The 13682-nt window shown below is 44.5% G+C and overlaps 1 pseudogene; it reads left to right on the top strand.

The window, feature by feature from the left end:
- Window positions 1-4082: 4082 nt before the first annotated feature.
- On the top strand, window positions 4083-12099 carry LOC119626414 (cleavage and polyadenylation specificity factor subunit 5-like; annotated as a pseudogene).
- Window positions 12100-13682: the final 1583 nt, after the last annotated feature.

The raw sequence follows: 13682 nt of genomic DNA, 5'->3' as shown, positions 1-13682 counted from the left end.
ACAAATACAAAAATTAGCTGAGCGTGGCAGCGCATGCCTATAATCCTACTCTGGAGGCTGAGGCAAGAGAATCGCTTAAACCCGGGAGGCAGAGGTTGCAGTGAGCCAAGATCACGCCACTGCACTCTAGCCTGGTGACAGAGCGAGACTCCGTCTCAAAAAAAAAAAAAAAAAAAAAAATTAAGAACTGATTTATACCATTTCTCTTTGCTTACATTCATGGAGCAAGCATATAGACCTGCAAACTTTTGCCTTCATTAAATTTCATTTGATTTATTTGTCCCTTAGCTAGATTGCTAGTGATGTTTCTCTCTCAAAACAGGAGAAGTGAAATGCTTTACACCTTAGGAAATATTAAGGGAGATTCAGTTTACGGTTCATTGAGTAGTCATCTTTAAAATGAATTCAGAATAAGGAAAAGTCAGTCTTTCTCCCTACTCCCCACCTTCATCTCCAATATATTAAAGATGCAAAAAGCACACCTGTCCCTTGTTTTCAGGGAAGCTAGTGTGTTGCCAATGGCAACTACCAGACCACTTGAGATTTACTACTGCAGATTCCCTAAGCAACTTTGGAAACCATCTTTGCAGGTAATCTTCAGTGAGAAAAGGCTAAGGATAAACTAGTTCTATTGCTTCCCCAGCTACCACCTGTTTCTGAGTTTTCCTGTGTGGCATAGCAGACTCTGAACAGCCTGTTCACCGGGGGAAGAGTTAAGGGTTCTCTGTCTCCACTGTGTCTCTGGGGCAAGGCAGAATACAGAGAAAGCTTTCTTTGAAAAAAGCAGAAGCAGCATCTGCTCTGGGTATAGGCAAATTGCAAGAACTACTTGCCAGGAAGAATTGCTGCCCAGCTCGTAGCCTGGCACGGTGGTGTTAAAAAGACTCTTTTCAAGCTCCATTGGCACTTCTGAGTATTACAGAATTCATAGTTGAATGTTCTCTGAGATCTGTGGAATAAGAAGCACCTTTCAAGATTTAGACATAATGGCAAACGTATTAGGGTTCTCCAGAAAAACAGAGCTGATAGGATATGTGTAGATATATAGAAAGAAATTTATTGTGAGGCATTGGCTCATAAGACTATGAAGGCTGAGAAGTCGACCATCTGCTATCTGCAAGCTGGAGGCCTAGGAAAGACAGTGATGTAGCTCCAGTGTAAGCCTGAAGGTCTGAGAACCGGGAACGTTGATGTCTGAGGGCAGGAGAAGATGAATGTCCTTGCTGAAGCAGAGAGAGCAAATTTGCCCTTCCTCTGACATTTTGGTTCTATTTGCACCCTCGACCAGTTGGATGATGCCAGCCCACACTGGTGAAGATGGATTTTCTTTGCTCAGTCTACTGATTCCATTGCTAATCTCATCTGTAAACACCCTCACAGACACACCCAGAAATCACATTTTACCAGCTATCTGGACATCCCTTAGCCCAATCAAGGTAACATATAAAATTAACCATCAGAGAAAGCAACAAGAAATCAACTTCATGGTCCAGTTACCATTTCCTCTGTGATGTCAGTGATTTCAGTCTGTTGATATTTTTGTTATCTGAAATAACTCTGTCTTACATGAATTTTTGCTGCCTTTTTAGGGTCCATCTTCTAATAGGAGCCTCCTTCCTCATTGTTCCTAGCAAGTCCATAGGATATCTAACATCCTTCAGTCCCAAAATATCCACAGTGCTCTATCAAGAGCTGCGGATGCTCTGAGCTGTTCTCTTAACACCGCCTCCCACCATACTAGCTGGCGTAGCAGTTTCTGCTAGGGATTGTCACAGCTCTGATGGGGACAATGCACACTGCTGTATTCAGTTGCTGTGTTTCGGTCCTTGCCGGATACTGACATCTCTGTAGGCTGGCACTGCCATGACTCTGTTCCCTCTTCTGGGCACTCTGAGTCTTTTCAGCTGCTCCATTGAGAGCCTTCTGGGTATTAAAGGAGTACCTGGGCTGTAGCATAGAATAATTTCCCTTGCTCTTTTGGATATACACTCAGAGAGAAGTCCCAAAACATGTTATTTGAGCCCTACTGTGTTACAGAGACAGAGAAACAGCTCTTTCTTTCGGTTTTTGTTTTGTTTTGTTTTTTGAGACAGTCTCACTCTGTCACCCAGGCTGGAGTGCAATGGCGTGATCTCAGCTCACTGCAAGCTCCGCCTCCTGGGCTCACGCCATTCTCTTGCCTCAACCTCCCGAGTAGCTGGTACTACAGGCGCCCACCACCACGCCCGGCTAATTTTTTTGTATTTTTAGTAGAGACGGGGTTTCACCATGTTAGCCAGGATGGTCTCAATCTCCTGACCTCGTGATCTGCCTGCCTCAGCCTCCCAAAGTGCTGGGATTACAGGTGTGAGCCACCACGCCTGGCCTTTTGTTTTTGTTTTGAGGCAGCATCTCACTCTGTTGCCCAGGCTGGAGTGCAGTGGCATGATCTCGGCTCACTGCAACCTCCACTTCCCAGGTTCAAGTGATTCTCGTGCCTCAGCCTCCCAAGTAACTGGGACTGCAGGCACATGCCACCATGCCCAGCTAATATTTGTATTTTTAGTAGAGATGACGTTTCACCATATTGGCCAGGCGGGTCTCGAACTCCTGATCTCAAGAGACCCGCCTGCCTTGGCCTCCCAAAGTGCTGCGATTACAGGCATGAGCCACAGCACCTGGCCCAAGAAATAGCTCTTTCAATGTCTATATGAGACTTGTCTTTTCCATGTGCCCTGGATCTTCAGCTAAGGGGTTGAAGTAGAGTAGGGGTTGCGTTTGAGTAGCAATGACCACATTTCATTCTGATGACCAAGGCATTGGCTCTTGAAAAAGCCTATCATGGTTGGCTCCTTATTTCTCTAGAAGGAAGAGTCTCAGATGAAGTGCCCAGCCTTCCTACCAATAAACTTCCTTAGACGCATCCCACCAGCTAGCCAGACATACCCAGCCATACCTGAGTCATCTTCAGTAGACAAGATGAGAGCTCTGATCCAACCCTGCACCTTGTGCTATCTTAAAGGTTTTTCATGTTTGTAAGCTTTATTTATCCTATAGGATCATAAGACACTTGAGATCAGAGGCCATGTTTTCTACTTCTTTTATATTTGTAGCATTAGTGTCGCCCCAGAACTATCCTACCATGAAGTAGAACAAACCTAAGTAACCCTTTATAATTTAAAAAGTACTTTTGTAAGTATTGTCTCATTTAGTTTTCACAACAACTTCATTAGTTAGGTTATTATCTTCATCTTGCAAATGAGATCATCCAAGCTGTCCAAGGTCACCAAGCCACTTAGTTGCAGAGCTGAGTCTTCACTCACCATTAACTCACTCAGTGTTCAGGTCTCTTTCCATTACTCCATTGCTGCCAGCTTCAGGAACCAGCTATAATGCTTGTACTCTAAAGCTAGCTGCTACCTTCCCTCTCTTCCCTCCTCATCTCCCAGATCTCAGCAGGAAATGTGAAAGAGGACTGAGTACAAGCCATTTTTCTTTGTTTGTTTGTTTTTTAAGACGGAGTCTCATTCTGCTGCCTAGGCTGGAGTTCTGTGGCATGATCTCCACTCATTGTAACCTCTACCTCCTGGGTTCAAGCAATTCTCCTGCCTCAGCCTCCCCAGTAGCTGGGATTATAAGCGCCTGCCACCATGCCCAGCTAATTTTTATATTTTTAGTAGACACGGAGTTTCACCATTTTGGCCAGGCTGGTCTTGAACTCCTGACCTCAGGTGATCAACCTGCTGTGGCCTCCCAAAGTGCTAGGATTACAGGCATAAGCCATTGTGCCCAGACAGTTCATTTTATTTCATCCTTATTCTTTCCATTTTCAACTTGCCTTCTTGTATGTGGTGCCTTTTCCTGCTTGTGTCTGAGATTGTCTTATGGTCTAAATGTTTGTGACACCCCCCACCACCCGAAATTCATATATTGAAGCCTTAACCCTCAATGTAATGGTATATGGAGATGGGGCCTTTCTTGGGGAGGTACTTAGGTTTAGATGAGGTCTTGAGGGTGGGGCCTTTATGATGTGATTAGTGTCCTTTTAAGAAGAAGAGGAGAGACCAGAGCTCTCTTTCTCTGCTATGTGAAGATACAGCAAGATGCCTGTTGAGGGCCATCTGCAAGTCAGCCAGAAGGCCCTCACCAGGTAACTGAATTGGCCAGAACCATGATCTTGGACAACCCAGCTTCCAGAACTGTGAGAAATAAATTCCTGTTGTTTAAGTCCCCTGTGTGTTGTATTTTGTTTTGGCCACCTGAATTGACTAAGGCCTTGTTGCCCCTTCTTTTTTTACCTTGACTCCCAGATCTCTAGCCTGTCATAGTCACAAAAAGGAGAGGATTCCTTGTTGCTGCTTTGGTATTCTGGTTTCTGGGCAATTTTTCCCCCACTTGCTTCGAAGGAAACAGTATAAAGGTAAGAGTGCTGACTTCATAAAGAGAAAGTTAGCCGATGTCGCTCCAGATTCCAACTCTGCTATTTTTTGTGTGAGCTCAGCAAAGTCCTTTAATATCTAAAGCCTTTGGACTGGTAGTTTCATCTCTCTGAGGCTGCTTTCTCGTCTGCAACGTAAAGGGATTGAAAAACATGATCTAGAACGCTTTCAGCTGTAAAATGTTCTGATTTTGTTATTTTTATTTATCATCATCATCATCATCATCATCATTATTAGAGATGGAGTCTCACTCTGTCACCAGGCTGCAGTGCAGTGGTGCCATCTTGGCTCACTGCAACCTCTGCCTCTTGGGTTCAGACAATTCTCCCACCTCAGCCTCTCAAGTAGCTGGGATTACAGACACACACCACCATGCCTAGCTAATTTTTTTGTATTTTTTAGTATAGACAGGTTTTCGTCATGTTGGCCAGGCTGGTCTTGAACTCCTGACCTCAGGGGATCCACCTGCCTCTGCCCCCCAAAGTGCTTGGATTACAGGTGTGAACCACTGCGCCCAGCCATGATTTTATTGTTTTTAATTGACATCCTGCGTTCCTCTTCTCTTGCTTTCAGTCTCTTAGCTACCTAACATCCCTCCTTATCAGCCACCAATTCATGTATTCAGTCTGTCTGTCTTCCTAAGTTCTGAGCATATATTTCATATTCTCAGGCACCCTAAAATACACAAAGGCTCCCTGGGAAAGGGAATTTTTGCTACAGAATCAGCTACAGCACAATATTGTCTTGGTAAGGTTTTTCTTTGGTGGTGGTTGTTTTTTGAGACTAACTTCTCAAAGACAGGGAGTTTATTTCAGTGAATCTAGCCCATTTACACAGTGTATGGCTTGTTGGTCTATGTAACTTGAAGTCAAGCAGTCTGTTTTGTTTTGTTTTAGGTCTTTCCTTTATTCCACTATTTTTGGTGCACTGTGCACAGCCACGCTGTACTGTCTTCTGTGGAAACCCTACTAACCATTTGCCATTATTATTTTAGCTTGGCTCCACCAGCGGTGGGAAGGTAAAGAAAAGCATATCGGCCGGGCGCGGTGGCTCAAGCCTGTAATCCTAGCACTTTGGGAGGCCGAGACGGGCGGATCACGAGGTCAGGAGATCGAGACCATCCTGGCTAACATGGTGAAACCCCGTCTCTACTAAAAAATACAAAAAACTAGCCGGGCACGGTGGCGGGCACCTGTAGTCCCAGCTACTCGGGAGGCTGAGGCAGGAGAATGGCGTAAACCCGGGAGGCGGAGCTTGCAGTGAGCTGAGATCGGCCACTGCACTCCAGCCTGGGCGACAGAGCGAGACTCCGTCTCAAAAAAAAAAAAAAAAAAAAAGAAAAGCATATCATTCTAGGTTCTTCCCCAACTCATACTTCAAACCCCACTCTGGAAGAGATGTAATTAATCACCTCCCCTTAGGTCTGTCAGATACTCTGAACAGGTAATCTTGTAGCTGCATCTCTGAAGCTGTGAAACAGAGGCTTTAGCTCTATACATATTCAACTCTCACCCTCCAAGTCAACAGAGTAAGAAGTAAACACACAGTTGCTGAAAATAACTTAGCTCATGAGACCAGCTCCAAAATGCGATTGTAATTGACAACCCTTGAGGTCTATCAACAAGGGATAGACAAGAAATAAGCATACATGACTACTGCCACTGAACCAGCTGGGCTGTTTATAACCATGAGGGATTCTTCAGGGACTCCAGGTTAGGACTGCAGGTTTTTTCAGGAATAAGTGGGATCAGCTGTATGGGCTATTTAAGGTATTGGAAATGGGCTGGGCGCAGTGGCTCACGCCCATAATCCCAGCATTTTGGGAGGCCGGCGTCGGGGTGGTGGGATGAAGTGGGGGTGGGGGGAGTGTGGATCACCTGACGTCAGGAGTTCGAGACCAGCCTGACCAACATGGCAAAACCCCCATCTCTACTAAAAATACAAAAAAATTAGCTGCGTGTGGTAGTGCGCTCCTATAGTTCCAGCGACTTGGGAGGCTGGGGCGGGAGAATCGCTTAAACCTGGGAGTCGGACATTGCAGTGAGCCAAGATTGTACCACTACACTCCAGCCTGGGTGACACAGTGAGGTTCTATCTCAAAAAATAAAAATAAAAATAAAAATAAAATAAAATGTTGAATATGGAATGAGACATGTATCTTTGAGTGCTCTTGCTCACTAAAATTGCTAAATGGGGAGGAATTTTCTTTCTTTCTCCTGCAAAAGGCTCTTTCCTCGGACGGTTTCTAATACACTCCTCCATCCCTGTATTCTGTGCCCTTTAGATGAAACAGGTTCTACATGTCAGAAAGTAGTGCAGATTTTAATTCTTCTCACTGGCTTCCCTTGGTGCTAGGATAAAACACTTGATTATATATATACATATATGTTGCCTAGGCGGGAGTGTGGTGACTATTCACAGATGCTATCGTAGTGCACTGTGGCTTCAAGTGATCCGCCTGCCTCAGCATTTTGAGTAGCTGGGACTATAGGCGCGCCACCATGCCTGGTTTTTGCTCCCGCTTTATTGAACTCTCTTTAGCTTGGTCTCTATAGGGAAGGGAGAGAATTTCTTTCTTTCTTTTTTTTTTCTTTTTTGAGAGACTCTCACTCTGTCACCAGGCTAGAGTGCAGTGGCATGATCTCGGATCACTGCAACCTCTATCTCCCGTGTTCAAAGATTCTCCTACCTCAGTCTCCTGAGTAGCTGGGACTACAGGCGTGTGCCACCACACCTAGCTAATTTTTATTTTTTTGTATTTTTAGTAGAGACGGGTTTCACCATGTTGGCCAGGCTGGTCTTGAACTCCTGGCCTCAAGCAATTCACCTGCCTCCGTTTTTTAAATAAAAAATGTTAATACCTTTATTGAGATAGAATTCACATACCATAAAATTCATACACTTAAGTGTACAATGTAATGGTTTTAGTATATTCCCAAACTGTGTAGTCATCACCATGATCTAAATTTCCAACATTTTCATCACCCTAAATGAAATGCTACCTCCATTAGTAATCATTCCATCCTCCCCTACCCTTCAATCCTTCTAGCCCTAGGCAAACGCTAATCTACTTTCTGTTTTTATAGATTTGCCTCTTCTGGACATGTCATATAAATAAAATAATACAAAATATGACTTTTACATCTGGTTTCAGTCAATTATGGTAACATTTTTAAGGTTCGGCCACATTATAGGATTAGTATTCATTTCTTTCTTTTTTTTTTTTTTTGAGACAGAGTCTCACTCTGTCGCCCAGGCTAGAGTGCAGTGGCATGATGTCAGCTCACTGCAAGCTCCACCTCCAGGGTTCAGGCGATTCTCCTGCCTCAGCCTCCCGAGTAGCTGGGATTACAGGTGTGCACCATCCCACCTGGCTCATTTTTGCATTTTTAGTAGAGACAGGGTTTCACCATGTTGGCCAGGCTGGTCTCCAACTCCCGACCTCAGGTGATCTGCCTGCCTCGGACCCCCAAAGTGTGGGATTGCAGGCATGAGCTACCTACCGCACCTAGCCCGCAGCATTGATATTCATTTCTTTCTTTTTTTTTTTTTTTTTAATTTCTTTTTTGGAGACAGAGTCTTGCTTTGTCACCCAGGCTGGAGTGCAGTGGCAGGACCTCTGCTTACTGCAACCTCTGCCTCCCAGGTTCAAGCAATTCTCCTGCCTCAGCCTCCCAAGTAGCTGGGACTACAGGCACACGCCGCCAAATCCAGATAATTTTTGTATTTTAATAGAGACAGGATTTCACCGTGTTGCCTAGGCTGGTTTCGAACTCTTGACCTCAGGTGATCCACCCGCCTTGGCCTCCCGAAGTGTGGGATTACAGGCATAAGCCACGGTGCCAGGCCTTTTAAAATTTTTTTTGTTAGAGATAGTCTTACTTTGTTGTCCAGGTTGGCCTCATACTCCTGGTTTCAAGCAATCCTCCTGCCTTGGCCCCCCCAAAATGCTAGGATTATAGGAGTAAGCCACCATACCTGGCCTTTGTTCTTCTTCTTTTTTTAATCCTTGTTTTACCTTTTTTTTTTTTTTAGATGGAGTTTCACTCTTGTTGTCCAGACTGGAATGCAATAGTGTGATCCTGACTCACTGCAACCTCCGCCTCCCAGGTTCAAGCGATTCTCCTGCCTTAGGCTCCCAAGTAGGTGGGATTACAGGCATCCACCATCACACTAAGCTAATTTTTTGTTTAGTAGAGACAGAGTTTCACCAGGTTGGCCAGGCTAGTCTTGAACTCCTGACCTCAGGTGATCCGCCCACCTCGGCCTCCCAAAGTGCTGGGATTACAGGCGTGAGCCACCACACCCGGCCAGCCTAATTTTTTTTGTTTGTTTCTTTTTTAAAGATTGTTTGAGCTAGTGTGGGTCCTTTATGTTTTTATATGATTTTAGAATCAACTTGTCAATTTCTGCAAAAAAAGCCAATTAGATTTTTGCTAGGAATTGCATTGAATTTGTAGATCAATTTGAGGAGTACTGCCGTATTAATATTATGTCTTTCAATCCATGAACACAGGGTGTTTTTCCATTTATTTAGATCTTCTTTAATTTATTTAACAATGTTTTGTTCTGTTCAGTAGGCAAGTTTTTTTTTTTTTTTTTTTTTTTTTTTTGAGAGTCTCGCTCTTGTTGTCCAGGCTGGAGTGCAATGGTGTGATCACAGCTCACTGCAATCTCCACCTCCAGGGTTCAAGTGATTTTCCCACCTCAGCTCCTGAGTAGCTGGGATTACAGGCACACGTCACCACGCCCAGCTAATTTTTTTTTTTTTTTTAGTAGAGACGGGGTTTTGCCACATTGGCCAGGCTGGTCTTGAACTCCTGACCTCAGGTGATTCACTCGCCTCGGCCTCCCAAAGTGCTGGGATTACAGGCATGAGCCATCGTGCCCAGGCTAGCATACAAGTTTTATATGTCTTTTGTTAAATGTATATCTACATATTTTCTTTTTTATGTTATACATGGACTTGTTTTCTTTTCTGTTTTTTTTTGTTTTTTTTTTTGTTGTTTTTTTTTTTTGAGATGGAGTCTTGCTCTGTCGCCAGGCTGGAGTGCAGTGGTGCGATCTTGGCTCATGGGTTCAAGCAATTCTCCTGCCTCAACCTCCAGATTAGCTGGGACTACAGGTGCGCACCACCATGCCCAGATAATCTTTGTATTTTTAGTAGAGATGGGGTTTCACCATGTTGGCAAGGATGGTCTCCATCTCTTGACCTCATGATCCTCCCACCTCAGCCTCCCAAAGTGCTGGGATTACAGGCATGAGCCACTGCACCCAGCTGGACTTGTTTTCTTAATTTCATTCTCAGAATTTTCATTGCTGGCATATAGAAATTTTCATTGCTTGTATATAAAAACATAATTAATTTTCGTTATATTGGTCTTATAGCTTACATCTTTGCTGAACTTACTTATTAGTTCAAGTGGTCTTTTAGAGTATTCCTTAGGGTTTTTCACATATCAGATCACACAGGTTAAGGACGTGAATTGGTTGTGGGTGAGCAGGTTGCAGAAAACTGCTGCCTGCATGAAGAAAGTCTCCCCTGCCTTCCCTTTTCTGCTCATCACCAGCCCTGGAGCTCACCAGCATGTCTGTGGTACCTACCACCTAATCACTCACAGACCAGCTGACCACAGAGGGAGAGCCCAGTCGGTTCAGCAACAAGTATATCCAGCAGACCAAGCCCCTCACCGTGGAGCACACCGTCAAATTGTATCCTATTATCAATTATACCTTTTTTTTTTTTGAGACAGAGTCTTGTTCTGTTGCCCAGGCTGGAATGCAGTGGCACAATTTCCGTTCACTGCAACCTCTGCCTCCCGGGTTCAAGCGATTGTCCCGCCTCAGCCTCCCAGCTAGCTGGAACTACAGGTGTGTGCCACCACACCTGGCTAATTTTCGTATTTTAGTAGAGATGGGGTTTTGCCATGTTGACCAGGCAGGTCTTGAACTCCTGACCTCAAGTGACCTCCCCACCTCAGCCTCCCAAAGTGCTGGGATCACAGGCGTGAGTCACTGTGCCTGGCCATCAATTATACTTTTGGTACAAAAGAGCCCCTCCATGAAAAAGATAGCTCTATCTCAGCCAGATTTCAGCAAATGAGGGAAGAATTGGATAAAATTTGAATGAGGAGTAACATAGAAGGGGATTCTGATTGTTTACAAGCACTGGCGTGGCTACTCTATGTATTACTGCTACAGCTGGGAGCAACTTTCTTCAAGTTGGTGAAGGCCAGGTGGTAGGTGAAGGCCCTTCAAGTTGGTGAAGGCCAGGCGGTAGGCGAAAGCCAGGTTGGTGAAGGCCTTGGTGGTAGGCCAGGCACTGTGGCTCACGTCTGTAATCCCAGCACTTTGGGAGGCCGGAGCAGGTGGATAGCTTGAGGTCAAGAGTTCGAGACCAGCCTGGCCAACATGGTGAAATCCCATCTCTAGTAAAAATATAAAATTATCTGGGCATGGTGGCATGTTCCTGTAATCCCAGCTACTCGGGAGGCTGAGGCAGGAGAATCGCTTGAACCTGGGAGGCAGAGGTTGCAGTGGCGGAGACCGCACCACTGCACTCCCTGGGTGACAGAGCGAGACTTCGTCTCAAAAAAATATATACATATATATGTGTGTGTGTGTATGTGTGTGTGTGTGTGTATATATATTGCCTGATGGTGAACTTAACCCAGGAGAAGATGAAGTTGAAGGACTAAAATGCTTAATGACTGGGATACTGGGTCATCAAGATGGAGTTCTGAAAGATGTAAGACTGGGTCATTGATGACTGCATTGGTAACTGGTGGAGACCAAATTTTGAACCTCCTTAATATCCATATATTCCTGCATATATCACAAAGCCTAAGGAACATAAGAAGTTGTTTCTGGCTCAACTTCAAGAAAAAGCCTTGTTTGCAGTCTCTAAAAATTACAAGCTCATAGCTGCACCATTGTTTGAATTGTGTAACAATGCACTAGGGTATGGACGTACCATTTGCAGTCTCCCTCAGCTGTTGAACAGTTTCAAGTTTATATACAACGGAATTCCTGTGCAGTGGAGAAGTAAAAGAAGCCATTTTCGTGAACACAGCTATACAGTGTAGAAGAATAAATGTGATAGAAAAGATGTTTGGGCTGGGCATGGTGACCCACACCTGTAATCCCAGCATTTTGGGAATCTGGGGCAGGATAACTACTTGAGCCCAGGAGTTCTAGACCAGCCTGGGCAACAAAGTGAGACTTTGTCTCTACACACACATACACACACACACACACACACACACTAGCCAAGTGTGGTGGTATGCACCTGTGGTCCCAGTTATTCAGGAGGCTGAGGCAGGAGAATTGATTGAACCCAGGAGGTTAAGTTACAGTGAGCCATGTTCATGCTACTGCACTCTAGCCTGGGTGACAGAGAGAGATGGTGTCTCAAAATAAGTTTTTTTGTTTTATTTCTTTCCTGATCTGTAAATTGCCACCTATTTTCTTTCTCTCTTTTTCTTTCTTTCTTTTTTTTTTTTTTTTTTTTTTTGAGATGGAGTCTCATTCTGTCACCCAGTCTGGAGTGCAGTGGCACAATCTCAGCTCACTGCAACCTCCACCACCCAGGTTCAAGCAATTCTCCTGCCTCAGCCTCCTGAGTAGATGGGACTACAGGCATCTGCCACCACACCCGGCCTGCCACCTATTTTCTACTGTTAAATTGTAAAATTAATATAAAGAACTAGATAGTGGGGTAAATAAATATAATAATGCTTATTTACTTTTGGTTCTACTTATACTTTTTTTATATAACATTCAAGAAAATGGACTTCGATAACAACAGAAAGATCATGTCATATATAAATAGAGATAGTTTAATTTTTACTTCCCAACTTGAATTTTTTTTTTTTTTTTTTTTTGAGACAGGGTCTCACTCTGTCCCCCAGGCTGGAGTGCAATCGTGTGATCTTGGCTCACTGCCACCTCTGCTTCCTGGAGTCAAGGGATCCTCCCACCTCAGTTTCCCAAGTAGCTGGGACAACAGGCACATGCCACCACACCTGACTAATTTTTTGTATTTTTGGTGGAGATGGGGTTTCGCCATGTTGCCCAGGCTGGTCTTCAACTCCTGGGTTCAAGCTATCTGCCCACCTTGGCCTCCCGAAGTGCTGGGATTACAGGCAAGAGCCACTGTGCCCGGCCAACTTTATCTATTTTTCTTGCCTAATTGCCCTTTCTAGAACCTCCAGGACCATGTTGAATAGAACTGGCAAGAGTGGGCAGACAGTTTTTTATTGTCATTGTTGTTGTTGTTTTTTGAGACGGAGTCTCACTCTGTCGCCCAGGCTGAAGTGCAGTGGCACAATCTCAACTCTCTGCAACCTCTGCCTCCTGGGTTGAAGTGATTCTCTGCCTCAGCCTCCCAAGTAGCTGGAATTATAGGCGCCTGCCCCCATGCCCGGCTAATTTTGTATTTTTAGTAAAGATGGGGTTTCACCATATTGGCCAGGCGGGTTTTGAACTCCTGACCTTGTGATCCATCAAACTGCTCAGGCAGTTTGCCTGAGCCCGAAGTGCTGGGATTACAGGTGTGAGCCACCGTGCCTGGCCCAGACACATTTTAAGAGGCCTGCACTCCAGCCTGGGCAACAAAGCGAGACTCCGTTTCAAAAAAAAAAAAAAAAAGGCTTTATTTTACCTAGACCTGTTAGAAAGGATCTAATAAATAATGGCAGACAAAAAAATAAAGCTTCCTACCTGTCTTGGGGACAGAAAGAGAGTCAACTACCCTTTTGGGGAAATCATTATTATTTTGAGATGGAGCATCCCTCTGTCACCCAGGCTGGAGTGCAATGGCGCAATCTTGGCTCACCACAAGCTCTGCTTCCCGAGTTAAAGCTATTCTCCTGTCTCAGCCTCCCGAGAAGCTGGGATTACAGACGCGTGCCACCATGCTCAGCTAATTTTTTAGTTTTTAGTAGAGACGGGGTTTCCCCATATTGGTGAGGCTGGTCTCTAACTCCTGACCTCAGGCGATCCACCTGCCTCAGGCTTCCAATGTGCTGGGATTACGTGTGTGAGCCACCTCACTCAGACAGGGAAATTATTTTTAGCTTTTATGCAGCTTAAGGGTCATTTTTTTTTTTTTTTTTTGAGACAGGTTTTTTTCAATATTAGGTTCATTGATGTACATGGCATATGTCTTCTTTTAGGTTTTTCAGTGACGTTTTGTATTCTTCTCCATAAAACTTTTACATTTATACAATTTTTTTTTTCAGGCACAATGTTACGTGCTGGATA

This window comes from Chlorocebus sabaeus, chromosome 1, assembly GCF_047675955.1.
Source record: "Chlorocebus sabaeus isolate Y175 chromosome 1, mChlSab1.0.hap1, whole genome shotgun sequence".
Lineage (NCBI taxonomy): Eukaryota > Metazoa > Chordata > Mammalia > Primates > Cercopithecidae > Chlorocebus > Chlorocebus sabaeus.
This window is presented reverse-complemented; position numbering and strand designations above follow the sequence as displayed.